The sequence below is a fragment of the Cupressus sempervirens genome, chromosome 10 (genome assembly GCF_028749045.1).
Source record: "Cupressus sempervirens isolate cs-2001-9-10 chromosome 10, ASM2874904v1, whole genome shotgun sequence".
Classification (NCBI taxonomy): domain Eukaryota; kingdom Viridiplantae; phylum Streptophyta; class Pinopsida; order Cupressales; family Cupressaceae; genus Cupressus; species Cupressus sempervirens.
Window position 1 is genome coordinate 403157935 of NC_143127.1, and position 17484 is coordinate 403175418.

The following is a 17484-nucleotide window of genomic DNA, read 5'->3' on the forward strand; positions in this document are numbered from 1 at the left end:
AACACAAGTACACAGGACTCATGACAGAAGATTTTTTTGTTTTTAACTGAAATTGAACATAAACCAAAGATTATAAAAAGCAGATATACCAGAAGATGGGTTGTTCAAACTTTATGTTGTTATCCCATCATCTCATTTTATACTGCTAAAATTGTAAATCATTTAGCTATTAGCCATAATGAATAATAGCTCTTTGACTCACAATGAACGTTTTTTTCATAATAGTTGGTACAAACAGAACTATTCAATCTTAGAATTGACAAATAACCTATGAAATACAATCATATAATTTATTGGTTCTCAAATACTAACAGAAACGTGGGTCTGGATAAATTGCAAACATCAGGCTCCACACATGTTTCCTCTTTTGTGGAATGACACATTATTATATCAGATAGAAGCATCCATTTTCTGGATGACATAATTCATTATCTATGCATTTGTGCTTCAACTTATGTCTTTTTGTAATTTGAGCCAGCGTTCAGTGTTTTCTTTTTGCTTAACCTTTAGCATTCCTTTCTGTTTATTTTGAGTCAATTTCATTTATTGCCTTCCTACCTGTTGAGATTACTGAACCCACAACCCTTTGGCCATTGGGAGCCTATATTTCTCCTATGTGTACAAACCTACGATACACTCTCAAATCTTTCAATGACTAATGAAATAAGTGCAGAATTAATAATGAAACTTTCCAATTCTTAAGGTATTCCACATTAGGTCAGATGCTGATTATCTTCAAGACACTTTAAACATGCATCTTTAAGGAAACGTAGAGATGATTGTGGAAGGTTTATAAAGCACGAGTAAAGAACTCTAGAATTTGGATTATACACGAAGCAATCATGTCAGTTTCTGATGCTGACAAATTAATTTAATTTATATGTTATGATAAAAGCTTCATATAAATGTTGTCTTTGAAGGTTTTCAATTGGAGAAAAACTTTTCAAGACCATTACCCCATATGAAGGATAATAAATTAATAAATAATAAATGAAGCAATCATCTCCATGTCTGAGTTGACAAATAAACTGAATTAATTTAATGACGAAAGCTACTTATGAATGTGTGGTCTTTGATGGGCCTGGGCCCACTTCAGTTCATGTGGCAGTGCTTACTAATATGCTAGGCGGCGCTTTAAATTTGTAGCTCCATCGTATCCGTACCTATATGGTGATGGGGTCTCGACAGATACGATTTCTCACTGTAGGAAAACTTCAGAGGTCGCTTTTTAATGTGTCCGTTTGGTTGCTGGAATAAGAATATAAAATTTGGAATACATTTTCTATTTTCTGTTTGGTTTGTCAATTAAAATAGGGAATAGGCACAATAGGTGCCCTTAATGTATTAGGGTCACGATGCACCCCCAGCCTCTCAAATGACGACCCTCCACCTCTACTCTGAGAATTTAACATGTCAAAATAATTGGGGATCTCAATCCATAATACTTTTTTTTTTAAGAAATACATTGGAACCTCATGATTACTACAAAGAGGGGCATCAAAGGCCATCCACAATCTATCCCAAAAGTTATTTCTAACATCATTATGGATGCACTAGTGGATGAGAAAATTTGTAGTTTTAACAGTTTCTTGTTCTGCTAGTATTTTAAACAATGCACATATGTTACCTTTCGTTATGTCCTTTCTTTACATCTTCATAGGATAATTTGTTTGCATAATATCTTCTTTGTTCTTCTCTCTTAACATGCCAAATATCTAACTAAACACTAGCATAAGCTACTTAGCTCACAATGGACTCAAGGGAGGATGCCAATTGTGCTCTCATAGGATTAGTTTTTTCGCAAGCTTTTAACCTACCAATGATTGCTTCTAATTGAGTTTTCTCATTTTCTATTTCATTCATTATATTGTCTTGGGTGCTAGGAGGAGGTCTTCCAATTGGTGGAGGTTGTGGAGATTCTTGCTCTTACTCATGAGGGTTTTCATTTTGATCTTGTGGAGGGTTTTTATTTTGATTTTGTGGAAGATTTTGTTGATTAGGCTGGAGATTTGGTGGTTGATTATTCACATTTCTTGATGAGAAACCAATTGCATTTTTAAAAACTAAACAAACTTGAAGCAAAACTATAAAAATATATGAAACAATGAAAAAACAACGTTAGAAGACATACTTGATGAACTTGATCTTGATCTCTAACGACAAGGAGGTATTTTTAGGAGAGTGAGGAAAGCTTTCACCTTATAGAAAACATATGTGCACTATTGGGGGTAGAGAAGACAATCAACAAAATGAATGGGAGAAAATGGCATGGGCCACAGGTTGCAGCCCTTTAATATGTTTTCATATAGCGCATATGCCTATAGCGCGCACACACTATGTGAATCCACATAGTGTGTGCATGCTATAGGAAATTTTGAAAAATAAAGATGGGTGTCATCTTTTTAGCACCACAACTTGGTGCATTCGCCTTGGTACATGCCACTATTTATGGATAACTTTTAGGAAAACAACCACATAAGTGGTAGACCATCAATCTCTCTCATCACAACCCACAAAATCTGCTTGGAGGGGTGATAGGAACTAGATCCACTAAGGGGGGCTCACAATGCACCTTAAGCGATCTATAACAAGTTACAATTGAGGAATCTACTTGACCTCATAGTAATCTCAAGGTATGATTACAAGTGATGCTAGTCTTTTGCTCCTTTTACAATCATAATTGAAATTAAATTTTTTATGTGAATGTTGTTGCTCCTATGCACAAGTTACCTTGTTTTCAAATGGGCACAGAGGAAAAAAAAAAAGCGTTTCAATAGTGATCATTACAGAGACTTAAAAAGAGGCAAGTCAAATTTTAATATTAATTCCAACTAGTGGTATGTAATCATTTTAACTATTCGCATCTAAATGCATTTATGTAGACTTTATCCCTATATTTTAATTATAACTATCCTTTATATGAGGATTATGAATGGGTATTTTGAGGGCTCTGCTTCTCTATTTCTATCTTAATGTGACATTTGAAGGGGGTTCTTGTTATGTCATTCTTAATCGAAAAAGAGAATTAAAAATAATAATTTCAAAGTTGTTTGTCTCTAGAGTGTTTTCCAAAGTATCAAAACTTGTGATCATTTATTGTTAACTTTGCTAGATTTGGATGGGAAATGGCATTATCTAATTCCACATTTGACATCTTCTACATTTGGGTCGAAAATATGAAAAGTGAATAGGAATGCATGAATTCCCATTCACCTTAAAATCTTGGATTTCAATCTTCTATCTAGATAGGTGGAATTGGAAAATCAATTCCCATTCCCATTTAGATAAAACAAAATTTATAGTGTTTTGCAATCAATAGATGACATGGACAAAGATTTCTCCTTCCCTGGCTTCCATGATGCTCTGGTTTACTACTACGTGTTGACTGCAACCACACCATTTCCCCGTCCAGGAAGTCACTCAAACAAACAACACACTTCGATCCCCTTCACTAGAATGTAGTTGAACACCAGGAAACTCTCGATGACCGACCAATGCAGGCCCCTCAAATTATTGTTGGCATTCAAACAAATACAGATGCAGATAAAGAAAAACACAACCAAGAAAATGAAGCTAAACATACCCACGACGAGGATTGCCAATGTAGGATTGAAGTTGATGTCATCGTAGTTTCCATGGTCATTTTTATCCGCACTAGGAGTACCATTTGGGTTGTAAATTCCATTGTTAACACTGCGAGTTGTGTGAGGCTGGAGACACTGTGAGCTCATGCAATGTTTGTGTACTGACATGACCAGAAGGAGGGCGAAGCTGGCCAATGTCGCTGCAAAAACAATGGTGTTGATGATGTACATCAGGTATGATGACTCAATGTGATTGGGTCCAATGTCAATCAAAATGTCTTGCATCTCTGCTTGAATCATAGTGAATTGTCAGTTGAATGAATTGGCTTCGATGTTCACACAGGTCACACAAAGACAAAAGTCTGCAAATGGTGGATCTTGTCGTTATGAATTCTAGTGAACCAAACGGTCCTAACCCTATTCAAATTACTATTTTCTAGAATTGTAACTTTCAAATTTTTGTCCAAATTCTTGATTTGGACAATTCTGGCAACTAAACAAACTACAGAGTAAGGGTTAGGATTAAGGTTAGTATCATGATTAGGATTAGTATTTAGAAATAGAATTAGTATGATGGTTAAGATTATAGGTAGGGTAAGGAATAGGGTTAATGTTAGTATCATGGTTAGGGTTAGGGGAAATGTATGGATAAGGTTTAAGCTTTAAACTTAAATATTATTATAATTGTCACGGTAAGGAAGGGTTTAAGATTATGGTTAAGCTTAAGATTTATGATTGAGACATAGATGAGAAATATATGGTAATTATAGGTAAGGCTATGATTAGATTTTGAGAAAGGGGTAGGAGTGAATTATTTGTTATAATGTTAACTTTAAGTTATAGGTTAAAAATAATGATAATATAGAGTTTGGATTATGAAAAGATTTTTTTAAAATTTAAAAATATAGATGTTTGACATTATTAACATTTTTTTTTATAGGTAGGCCAAAGCATAGATTATTTACTAGTATAGATATCTTAAATAAATTTATCTAAAGAAATGCCAATAATATTCACTACAAAATAATTATAATTTAATTTACTACATCTAAAATTATTCATATTCCCTTTATCTCTATTTATTATAAAATTAATATTAACACGCTCACACCATCCTAGACCCAAGATTAATTATTATTATGTGTTGTAATTAATTATTATTATTTGTTAAGCACGAGTAGACTTGAACCCGACACCTTCTAGATAAGAGCTCATAATTTACCATTGTGTTGTAGGCTCTTGCCTAAAAAGTTATTATTATTAATTATTTAGTATATAATATTTTAGTATTATGACAAGGTATATATAAATTTTAAGTGGAAAATAATAGGTAGAGATTGAGCAAAAGATATATGATTGGTAAATAGAAGCATATTTCAAAATCAAATTCATGTATGTCAAATGCAATTTACGTTATTAAGCTAATTTAGTTTTGATTATATATTAATTAATTAATTAATTAATCTATCTTTAAAATTAATTATTGAAATGATAAATATAAATTATCATGTAAAAATAAATTGATTGCAATGTAAATTTTATAATTAAATTTAAAAATAGTTAAATTATATTGGGATGAACTTTTTAAAGGATAAAAAGGTAAATTAAGTTTATATGACAATTATAACATACTATACAAATACATATATAAAAAAGGGGTAAAGTTGATTGAGCCAATAATTGAAATAAATCAATTATATAATATTTCAAATTATTAAATATTTATAACAATTTTAGTCATAATCCAATAATGAAAAAATACTATTTATAGATTATGGTAGGATTAGGATTACGGTATAGCATTTAAGATTTAAGTTTAGAAAGATTTTGAGTTGAGGTCAACGCTAAGATTATACTTTTTATTAAAAAAATCTTAACATAAACCCAACTACAGTTCAGCTTAATGAAGAATCTCAATCTTAATGATTGTATAAAATACCAACTCTAATTGTAAACATAATAAAAGTATAATCTGTATCCTAATTTATTTAATATTGGTTTAGAATTTTGAATTCAAAATAGAGTTAGGATTATGACTAGGATTATCATAATAATTATTATTATTTGGATTATGATTTATAATTAGGATAAGGCTGAGAGATTATAGTTAGATTTACTACATTCCAAAAAAAAAAATTAAGGTTGGTTTCTATTTTTGTATATTTTTTTAATCCATGCTTCAATCTTGCTTTACTTTTGTATATTTTCTTTAAGATTAAGTTTTATTTTATCACCTCACAAAAAAGTATATATCTATCTATATGTATATACACTATTTTGTATTATATTTTTTTGCTATATTTGTAATTTGTGTTCTCAACTATCATATAGTATTTCTATTTTTCGAGTTCTATCTAAATCATATTTTATATACTTTAAATAATTATTTTAAACACACAAAAATATGACCCTTCAATAACCAAGCTTCTTCTCTTCTAATATGATTTTTAATTTTATTTCTTTAATTATAAGTTTCCTCCTCTCATTATAAACTTAAATTATTTTTTAAATTATGAAGATAATTTTTATAATTATAAATAATTTTTTGGTTCACTAACTAGTTGATTCATCTAATTAATTGTTTTAAAATTATAAATAATATTTAAGATTTCTCTAGCACCACTCCAAAAACTGAAAAAAAAATGTTCATCTTACATACTTAATAAATTTAAAAAATGGAACATGTATCACATGACAAGTATTTAACGATCCACCACTAACTCTTCAACATATGTCTAAATCTTGCTTGAACTTAAATCTTACAGATCATAAATTGTATTTTAAAATTGGTTTTCTCAATAAAGAAAGAAAATGGAACATGCATCACATAACAAGTATTTAACTTATCCACCACTAACTATTAGTCATATTTGTAACTCTTCAAATTCTATTGACAGCCTCACATCACAGGACATACAAATGAGTGTTTATTTTTTTCAGAAAAAAAATAGTTGCTTACATTTAAGATTAATACCACTATAGGAAACATCTCAACTTAAATAGTAAAAATTATTATTTTTTCCATAAAATTTTATTTATTCCAACATCTAATTAGATAAAATATAAAAGGGTCTAAACTTTTAACAACAAAAAAACCATCACATCTTATAGATAACATAAAAGAGTTCACAAGAAGTGAGACCGAACAACTAAACTAAATAAACAACAAAAAGAAACTAAAGCAACTAAAAAAACCAACATGGAACTCCAATCACCTAGAGAAACCAACAATCACCCAACAAAAGATCCGATACTTGCTCCATTAATATCTGATATTTATGAACTGCAATTATCCATTTTATCTTTTAATATACGAAAAGATATATTGTGTTGCGTTCTACTATATAGTGATTTACACCGTCTATTTTAATTGAATTTAATTAAGATTTAGAATATTGACATTTGGCCCAGCAATGAGGATTTGGCAGATGTTAATAAACAAAGGTTGTATGGATGTTTCGTCCATGTCATATGAGTTTGAAAGATTTCTTCTAATTAAAAAAACATGTGAATAATATTGATTTTTAAATTTGTAAAGTACATCTGCAAACACATCGCCACGATGATGAAGAGGCTAATAAAGTGGACAAGAAAGAGGGAAGAGTTGCACATAGACAAGATTTCTCTCCTTGTGTTGATTATTCTATTGGATTTTATATAATATTCAACATTGTACTAATCTCTACATTTTAAAATATCAAAAAATCAAAATTTTCTATTTCATAATATATATGATTTATTGAAAAAGAATATTCACCAAAAAGATACAAAGATACTTAGAAACATCTTATTTTATTTTAAATATTTATCAAATCTTAAACAAATGTACAGTCCTTAAAAATTAGGAATACGATATCATATAGAAAGACTAAATTAAATTAGATATACAAAAGAATGGAAGACTTTTAATGTCATTATTTATGGTAACCAAATGTTTATGCTTTATGCATCCATCATACACTAACATACATGATAGTTTTCTTTTCACTAATTGTAAGAAAATAATTCAAATGACTATGCAAACAGTAATATGTCATCTTGAATTTTGTAGAGTAGATAAATGCAACATTTAAAATCAATAACTTTCTAGCAAGCCACCTCTTATTATATGACAACTAGTTAGATGGATAAACTATGATCAAATTAGATTATATGGTAGATATTCATATTCATCTACCACTAGTTTGAAAATAGGTTCACATTCAAGGTCTTCATGTGATCAATCTACTATGGTAACAACACATGTTGGAAACTAATGTTAACATGTGTTGGTAACTAATGTTAACTAATGATAAGACATTTAGATGGGATCAATAATGTGGATTACAACACGCGAAGGCACAGAAAAAGGAGGGAAATTAATAACCTCGGCTTTAAAAAAAGAGCCATCATTTTTTTTGCGGTATGGGATGATTATGGAAAATGTCATCATTATTATGGATGTCAAATCATTAAGCTATAATCGGATCATATACACTCTTTGTAATAGTGTTTTAAGATGGCTTGAATAGTTTGGATATTTTATCTCCTTGAAGAGTAAGGCATAAATCATTTTAACTGTCAGACACACCATTTTTAGCCCTACTTCTATGATTTCTTGGGTGGTGTCTTTCTTGCAAATGAAAATTGCCAAGCTCGTGGAAAGTGATATAGTTCTGGAGCAAGTTCTCATGGGTGGGGACCTTAATAGACTAGAGCCCATGAAGGTGGAGGATTTCTCCAAAAGGCAAGCTACCTAGATAATGTTGAAGGAAGGGGGGTTTGTCCCATACATGCAGGCCATAGCTAGCTACGACGAGAATTGTTCTCAACAATTCATCAGTAGATGGAAGGATAGAAGGGTCACTATCAATGGTATCACCTTCCAGGTGAATGAGCAGACCATTACTATGGCAACGGGCCTTGACATAACTGGCAGAAAGTGGCAAAAGATCACAAAGTTGATGGATGAAGCTAGTCTATCTAGTTTTTTTTGAGGTGACGAAGCCCCAGACAGGTGTCGTGGTGGTTTTCAGAGGGATAAGTTACCAGAGCCTTGGGACGTTGTGTGCCTAGTCACAATGAAGTATCTTACCCTGGAAGGTAGATATGGTGTGTATTATTTTTACCATTCCCCTTTGCTTAATCACTTTTGTAATAGGGAGTTAGTCTACATTCCCTTTTTTCTAATGCATGCCCTAGAAGAGATGGCTATGGATGTCAGGGAGAAAAGGAAGAAAGGGGCTACTTTTACCATTTTGTACCAAGGGCTCATGTTCTATTTATTTCAGTTCCACTTGGCCCTTTGTCTTCCCAGAGTTATATCCATTGATAATTTCCTCCCCACTAGTGCCCCCCTTCGTCTTGAGTTTGTGGGTGGTAGTTATGTCCCTACTCCACAACCATCACCATGCCAAACCCTAGTCAAGAGTAGGAAAAACAAAACCCTAGTTTTGGAGTTGGTGGCCGATAAAAAAGTTAAAATTGAAAAGAGGGTGGAAGTAGGAATTGGGGACTCGGATTATGAGTGTCCTAGGAATAAAAGAAAATTAGGTAGGCTTGCTAAGACCAAGGGTAAATTTAAATAAATGGCCAGATGCTCTCAGTAGGAGGAGGAGGAGGAAGGTTTGGAGGAGAGTGTTAAAACCTCAGGGGATGATAAGGAGAAGTTGAAGGAGGATACTGATAATAAAGAGGAGGAGAAATGGGATGACACTGTGGATGGTACATGGGATTTTGAGGTGGAAAACCCTACCAAGGACCCTTCTTAAGACCCCACCCATGTTTTTTCCACTTTCACCTTATTATCTGTAGCTAACCAGATAGGCACAAAGGCTGACAAAGCCTCCCCTAACACTATTTATTCTCCTGTTAGGCCTGATAGTCTAGAAATCTTAAGGGCTCCCACTAACAATTTGGATGTGCAGGATAAGAGGAAGTCCCCTAGGAATTACCACAAAGAAATAAAGATTGGTACAACGGAGGAGGTGGTTGTTACTCCCAAAGACATCCAGGAACTGAAGGACCGGTGCCAAGCACTGGAGGGTTTACCCTCTTTTCCAAATTTTCCCTGAAGGTGACACATGTGGCGGTGACCACCCTCCAACTACTAGCTTACAAGAGGGAGGAGGAAGGCTTGGGTAAAGATGATTTGAAACTACTATACAATTTCCTTGTGGAGAACCGGGCTAAGGTTCTACTAGCTGGGAAAGGAAAGAATAAAGATGCTAGTTAGTGGTCTTTTTAATGCTTGGTGTTTTATGGTTATCTATTGGTAGTTTCTTTCTATCTAGTTTAGATGGTTTTGGTTTTTCGGTAGAACTTGGGTTTGGGTTGTAGGTGGTACGATGCACTGACCACCTACATACCTTTTGTTAATATGTTAAACTTTTTTAGTTTTAAGAACATGAACTCTAGTACCTTTATTTTATTGTTGTTTTTTATGTAAAGCATTTAGATATATGTTTGGTTTTCTACTAGTTTTCTATTGGTTTCTTGTTGGTACTTACACCATTGTTGTTTTGGACCAGCCCCCTAGTTTTGGTTTCTTGTATATCAAAAACTAATGTTAACAATGGCTCACCCCCGACTCATGATGGATCAAACACAATTTTGATGGTTCTTCTATTGGTAATCCTAGTCATATGGGTGGATGTGGCATCATAAGAGATTCTAGAGGCAGTGTGTTGATGTCTTATGTTATCAATATGGGACTCCAAACTACTTACATAAGAAACATTTTATCCCTTTTTCATGGGGTCATGATAGTGCATGGGAAGGGTTACAAGAGAATAATGGTTAAGGGAGATGCCCTTAATGTTATCAATATTTTAAACATAAAATATGGTGTGGGTTGGCATGGTAGAGATATCATCAACAAAATGATGAGTTTTCTTGACACAATGGATTAGGTGATTTGCCAACACATTTTTTTTGAAGGGAATAATGTTGCAAACAAAATGGTGGCTCTTTGTAAGTATACGTAATTTTTTAAAATTATTTATTGTGATAGGCAACACCTAGGCATCCCCTGAGGGACCAAGGCATGTGGTTTTTTGCCCTTGTCCCCTTAGGGCACGCTAGGATGTCCCCATGTTTCGAACAAAATGATAGTGATTTGGTGGAACTATTGAGACATTGTCCCCAAGTCCCTACTAAGTCCCTATTCCAAGAAGAGAGGGGTTTTTTTCTGGGGAGATACACATCCTTGGGGTATACTATGTCAAAAACATTGGCCCTTTAGGGGACACTTCTATAACACCACAATCTTTTCATCTATTAGAAAAAATTGAAACACCTGATTCAACCCAATAATCTATAATTAGTTTTAGTGGGGCCTTGTTGGTAAACAAATTTGTCACTTTAAAATAATCTTCAAACTAACCCCATTCACCCTATGAACAATGGCAATTATGCCAACAATTTGAGAGAATGGAACTAATCACTATCAACTTACAATCTTCCTTTGCATTTGAGAGGGGCATCTTCGTCATAAGATGGTTGTATTTATGTTTCTTTGCACTTTTCACCTTAAAACACAAAAGGAGAGAAAACAAAATTGAAACAAAATAAGAGTATGAACTCCAATAGTAGAAATGAGACTACTGACTCAGATTCATAAAAGACAACAATTTACAAAGTGTTTTGGGAATCAAAATGTGATAATGGTGAGAGCAATATAACAAATCATGACATATGAAGTGATAAGCTATTTGAATACATCCAAATCAAGATACCATGGTATGAATGTATTTCTTTGCACCATATTAAATAATCCACATAGATGCATAATAACAATAACCAATTTAATATATAATGAATTAATGATCATAGTTAGAAAAACATTTTGAACATACAAACAAAGTATTCTTTATTATCTTCTTGAGAATATACAAACTCAAAAACCCTTATACATCATCTGAAACTAAAATTTATTGAAAGTTTTCTTTAAGAGTTTCTCCAGAGTTTCCCCTTTGCTAAAAAGTTTCTCCCTTGTAGATTACATATAAGCCTTGTATTTATAAGCCTCTACACATAAATGATGTATCAGGTTTGTAACTACCTCAAAAGTTAGAGTTTTGAAGTCTGGAATACATTTCATAACTAAATTTAACTCATGTGAGTCAAAAACTCTAAATCCTAACTCTAGTTACAATAAGTGACATAGTCACTTATACATAATGAGTAACATGATGACTACACATTTTGTGTAGAAGATAGAAGAGTTGATTATTTATGATAAGTTGGGAACTACATCTCTTGATACAAAGATTATTAATTCTCCAACAACCTACACCTTTAGGAATGTACTCTTTAATTGTATCATTATCATTATCATTATCATTATGGTACCCATTCATTGGAAACTTGTATAACCTTTTTGATTTCATCCAAGAAGTTTTGTCATGATAAAAATTTCTATTTGCCCAAATGATCACTTTGAATATCATAGGTTTCACGTGGCTTTTATTTAGTGTAACTTACAGTTCATGAGGATCCTTTGGTCCACTTGAGCAACTATCTTACAATCTCCAATATAGTTCCCCATTGCTGACCAAACAGATCCATGTTCACTATGTAGAAGATGCCTTACAAATTTATATGCAGTCACTTGTAGATGAGGCACCGTGCTAATGTCAACAATAATGACTTCAAGAAATGAAAAATTATTTGTTGAATTTCTTTGCAACTATGCTTCCAAGTATGCACCAATCCAATAAGCTACATGTACTTTTGAGGTTCTCACTTTAATATCCGGTAGATAGTACTAGATAAGTCAATGAATCAACTTTCCACCTTGTTATTACTATGTTGCAAGTTCATATTCCCCATGAAGCATTCTATTGAATAGTTGGATGATCTCATTGCTAGATGAAGGGAGCTTGGGTTTTACCATGTCTTGCGTGCAAATTGATTAGAGAGTTGCAAAATTATATGGACCTCTTATGTGTAGATCACACACTTCCCATACTAAGATACCGTGAGCTTGAGAGGGTGACAATATGGATCTCATTCTTGTTGTATCTATCACTTCCTCTATTTGACACATTCATACTCTTCAAGTGGTGTAATTATTCCTTCCAAGAAGTGACACTTATATCAAATAGCTCATTCACTTTGAATTTTATTCAAAGTTAAAATAAACATTATATCACTTCAAAATATGTGATCAAATTGCTTGAGGTATTTGGTTGAGCATCTCACCATGGAGCTCAATTTTTTGTTCCTACTATTTCCTCAATACTTTCATCATAGCACCTAGAGGACCAAATTATTTGAAAATCTCTCGCACCTTGGGGCATACATATATGCATTGATGAGAGTGATCAATATCTGATAGATGTCTTCTTACTATATGATATTTAATGAAAATTCTACAATGTTATATCTTTTTGTTCCTTGAATACTTAAATGCCATAACACTTCTTCAAAAACTTATCAAGCTTTGTCTTCCGATCCACGTGCTTTGATGATGGTCCAAGGTTTCAAAAAATTGTATGTACTCTTTCTTGTGATATTTGTTTGATAGTTTGGAAAAGTTCTTTACACAAATCCCTTATCATACCTTTGGGAACTTTAACAAATGAATGCCATCATTTCCTTGGGTGGTATTCCTCTTATGCATTTAGCATATTAGTGAATAAAGCCCTACCAATTAAATAGAAAGTAGAACCTTGATTTGATGGAGCGGGCATTAGTTTTCTTATCGCACTCATTTTTGCATTCCATGAAACAACATACCTTTCCAATCTTTCACAGTATTCACATTGGCATTAATAACTTCAACAACTAATATAGAAGCATCCTAGGTTACCTTTTTATCCTGCTCACCTTTGTGCATTCTATCTATTTTTGCTAAGTTGTAGTTAGTGCTAAGTTCTAATGGTTGTCAAGTTGTAGTTGCTCCCTAGTTCAGAGTTGGTTGAGTGTTCTTTCATGTGTCGAATGAACCTAATGTTTCTTGATGCTTGCTTCATTCTTTGACCGAGTTTGTTTGCGATTGGTTCCTAGTGTGAGCCAACTTATGTATTTAATTCGAGTCATGAATTTAATGGAAGGATCTTGTCTTGGGATGTGTTTAGACCATTTTGAGGTCAAACTTCACTTATGTAAAGATCTAGAATTTTTTTAAAGTCATTTTGGAAAGTATAAGTAGAGGTGTCTAGGCTTAGGTTAAGCATCACTTAGAGAGTCTAGAGAAGATGGTCCTAAAGGAGTGGGTTTAGAGTTAGATTTACAAAGATCATGGATTTGGAATTTGTAATCTTTGTACTGGTCATAACCCAGAAGGCCTTACAGCTAGGCATGTTTGTTGATAATGTGATATATCAATAAAGATATTAATGTTTCTTCTCTCCTTGGTATTGTTCTATGTTATTTTATAATGTTGTGTTTACTCTATAGAGTGTTTGGACTATTAGGTGTGCCTTTGGCCCTAATTTTCCAAACCATACATGCATTAGGTGGTATTAGAGCTTGAGGTTCATCCTTGAGGAGTTGGATCATGTAAAACCTTGATTGATTCTAGTTGTAGGGTGGAAAATCTATGAATTTGACCTATAACTTATAGAGTGTTACGATCTTGTAGGAACATGTTTTTCAAATGGTTCAAGGTAGAGGAAATGTTGATAATGCCATATTGAATATGTTAAGATAGATTCCATCCATATTAGATGCTATCGAGATAGCCCAAAGGAGAGGATCACATCTTGATGATGTGAGTGATGATGAAGAAATGTCACCAAACCATAATCAAGAACCTAAGGAAGATCAAGATGAGGAAATATTGTTGAGAGTATTTTCTAAGGTACATTCAGAACTTGTTGTGGAAGTTGTTCCTTGTGATGCAAAATTGGACACCAATGTTGTGTAGGGTTGGATCTCTAAAATGAAGATGTTCATTGAGTTTGAAAGCACTCCTGATAATAAAAAGGTGAAGATTGTAGTCACTAGGTTGAAAGGTCATGTCTTACTATGGTGGGCATATTTGCAAACTAATATATAGATAAGAGAAAAAGAAAAGATTAGGACCTAGTTGAAAATGGTAAACAAGGTGAAGAAGAAGTTCCTTCCTGCCGATTACCAAGTCATCTTGTTGAGAAGAATGCAAAATTTGAGACAAATGGACATGATTGTGAAGGAGTACACTGAAGAATCTTAATGGATTGGACATTAGATCTAGACATTTGGATGATGAGGTTGAGAAAGTTGTAAGGTACCGAAATGAATTGAGATCTAAAATTCAAGATGAAATAAATTTTGTGAAATTGGATAATGTAGAAGAAGCATATCAGTATTCCTTAAAAGGTGAGGAGATCTTGACAAAGAAGCACGAGCAAAGACATAGAGGTATCTAGGTGGTAGATTCTAGAAAGGAAAAGGTAGATCTTATGGAGAAAGTAGCATATTTGACAATTTTTCATAGGATAAGGAAAAATCCGAATGGAAAAGTGAGGATAAAGGCAAGATCAAGTGGAAAGGTGGTAATTCTTATCGAGGAGGTACTAATTATTACCAAGGGAGAGTTAATTCTTATTATAGGGATGGTTATTGTGGTAATTGTTTTATATGTGGTAAAGAAGGACATAGATCCTTTGAGTGTAGACACTCTGGTGAGAATCAACAAGGTAACATTAATGTTGTGATTCAAAGAGATCTTGAAGGTTCACCAAGTGGACCTAAGGTTGGAGAAAATTTGATGGTAAGGAGATCTTTGTATAATAAAAGAGTTGATGAGGAACTTGTCCTAAGGAGAAGTTTTTTCAAGACTAGATGTAAGATGGCAAGAAAATATTGCAAAGTGATTGTTGATAATGGTAGTTCAGAAAATTTGGCATCAGAGTAGCTATTTACAAAGTTATTGTTCCAAAGGTTGAGACACCCTAGATCCTATCATGTTTCATGGATCAAGGATGAGCATAAATTATTGGTAAGTGAGCAATATGTTGTGAAACTCAAGATTGGAAACTACTTTGATAAAGTTTAGTGTGATATTATGCCTCTGGATTACTATCATATTCTATTGGGTAGACCTTGATAGTATGATAGACATGTTGTGCATGATGGTAGATTTAATCAATATACTCTTTGGGTGAATGGAGTAAAGAATACATTATTTCTTTTGAATGAAGTTCCAAATGAGGTAAATTGTACTACTATTAGAGTTTGTACAGTTAATGGGAAGCAATTTGAGAAGGAGATGGAAAAAAACCAAGTTTATTTCATTGTAATTCCTAGAGGATTTAGTTGTGCTAGTAATGAATGAGTGATAGAAGATAGTAAAGGCTGAGTGACCAATAGAGGTTGAGTGATAGAAGACAATGGAGGCTAAGTAATAGTAGAAGGTGACAGTGTTATCTAAGTGCCAACAGAAATTAAAAACTTGTTGAATGAATATAAGGAGATTGTTTCAGAAGATATCCCTGATGGTTTACCACCATTAAGAAGCATAAGTCATTGTATGGATCAAATTCTTGAAGCTAGTTTTCTAAATAAAGCACCCTATAGATTGGCACCTACTGAGAATGAATAATTGAACAAACAAGTGCAAGATTTTTTGCAAAAAGGTTTGATCAAAGAAAGCTTGAGTCCATGTGATGTACCTTTAGTATTGGAACCTTAGAAGAATGGAGAATGGAGAATGTGTATTGATTCCATAGCTATTAAAAAGATAATAGTAAAATATAGGTTCATATGCTAAGGATGGATGACATAATGGATTGTTTGAGTGGAGAAAAGTATTTTACCAAGATTGATTTGAAGAGAGGTTACCATCCTATCAAGATTAAAGAAGGTGATGAGTGGAAGACTCCTTTCAAGACAAAATATGGTTTGTATGAGGGGTTGGTAATGCTTTTTGGTTTGACTAATGCACCAAGTATTTTCATGAGGTTGATTAATGGAGTTATAAGGAGATTTTTGGGTAAGCTTATGATTGTTTATCTGGATGATAATATGTTATTTAGTAAAACTAAGACATAACATCTTGAGCATATTAGGCAAGTATTATAGAGATTGAAAGAGGAGAAGTTGTTGATTAATTTGAAAAAGTGTTCCTTTATGGAAGAGGAGATTATATATTTGGGATTTGTGATTTCAACTGATGATTTGAGAATAGATCCTAAGAAGATTAAAGCAATCCTTGAGTAACCTACACTTGAGAATGTTGATGAGGTAAGATCATTTCATGGTTTGTCTAGTTTCTACAAGAAGTATATAAAGAATTTCAATTATATTTTTAATGCTATGAGTGAGATAATGAGTGGAAATAAAAAGGATTTCAAGTGGAAACATGGAGCTAATAAGAGTTTTGAGACTTTGAAACAAAAGGTTGATGTGTTACTTGTATTAGCTTAACACGATTTCAATAAGGTATTTCAAGTTGAATGTGATGCAAGTGGTAGTGCAATAGATGTGTTGAGCAAGAAGGTAAACTTGTTGCTTTCTTTAGTGAGAAATTGAATGATGCTAAAAAGAAGTATTTTGTGTATGATCAAGAGTTTTATGCTACTATTCAAGCCTTGAAGAAGTGGAGACATTATTTGATTCATAAAGAGTCTTTTTTGTATACTAATCATAAATCTTTACAATATTTTGGAAGTCAACATAAGTTGAATTATTGACATATGAAGTGGGTTGAGTACTTGCAGAGTTTCACATTTGTGGTAAAGCATAAAAGTGGAGTCACTAATTGAGTTGTAGATACATTGAGCAGAAGACATTCTTTATTGACCAAGTTGAAGATTAAAATTCTTGGTTTTAATGAGATGAAGGAGTTGTATGATACTGGCCCTGATTTTTTTGAGGCATGGAGAGAGTGAAGAGCACTAAATCTATCAAATCAATTGGGTAAGTATGTTGAATATTTCATTCAAGAAGGTTTGATGTTCAAAGGAATTCAGTTGTGTATACTAAGAATTTA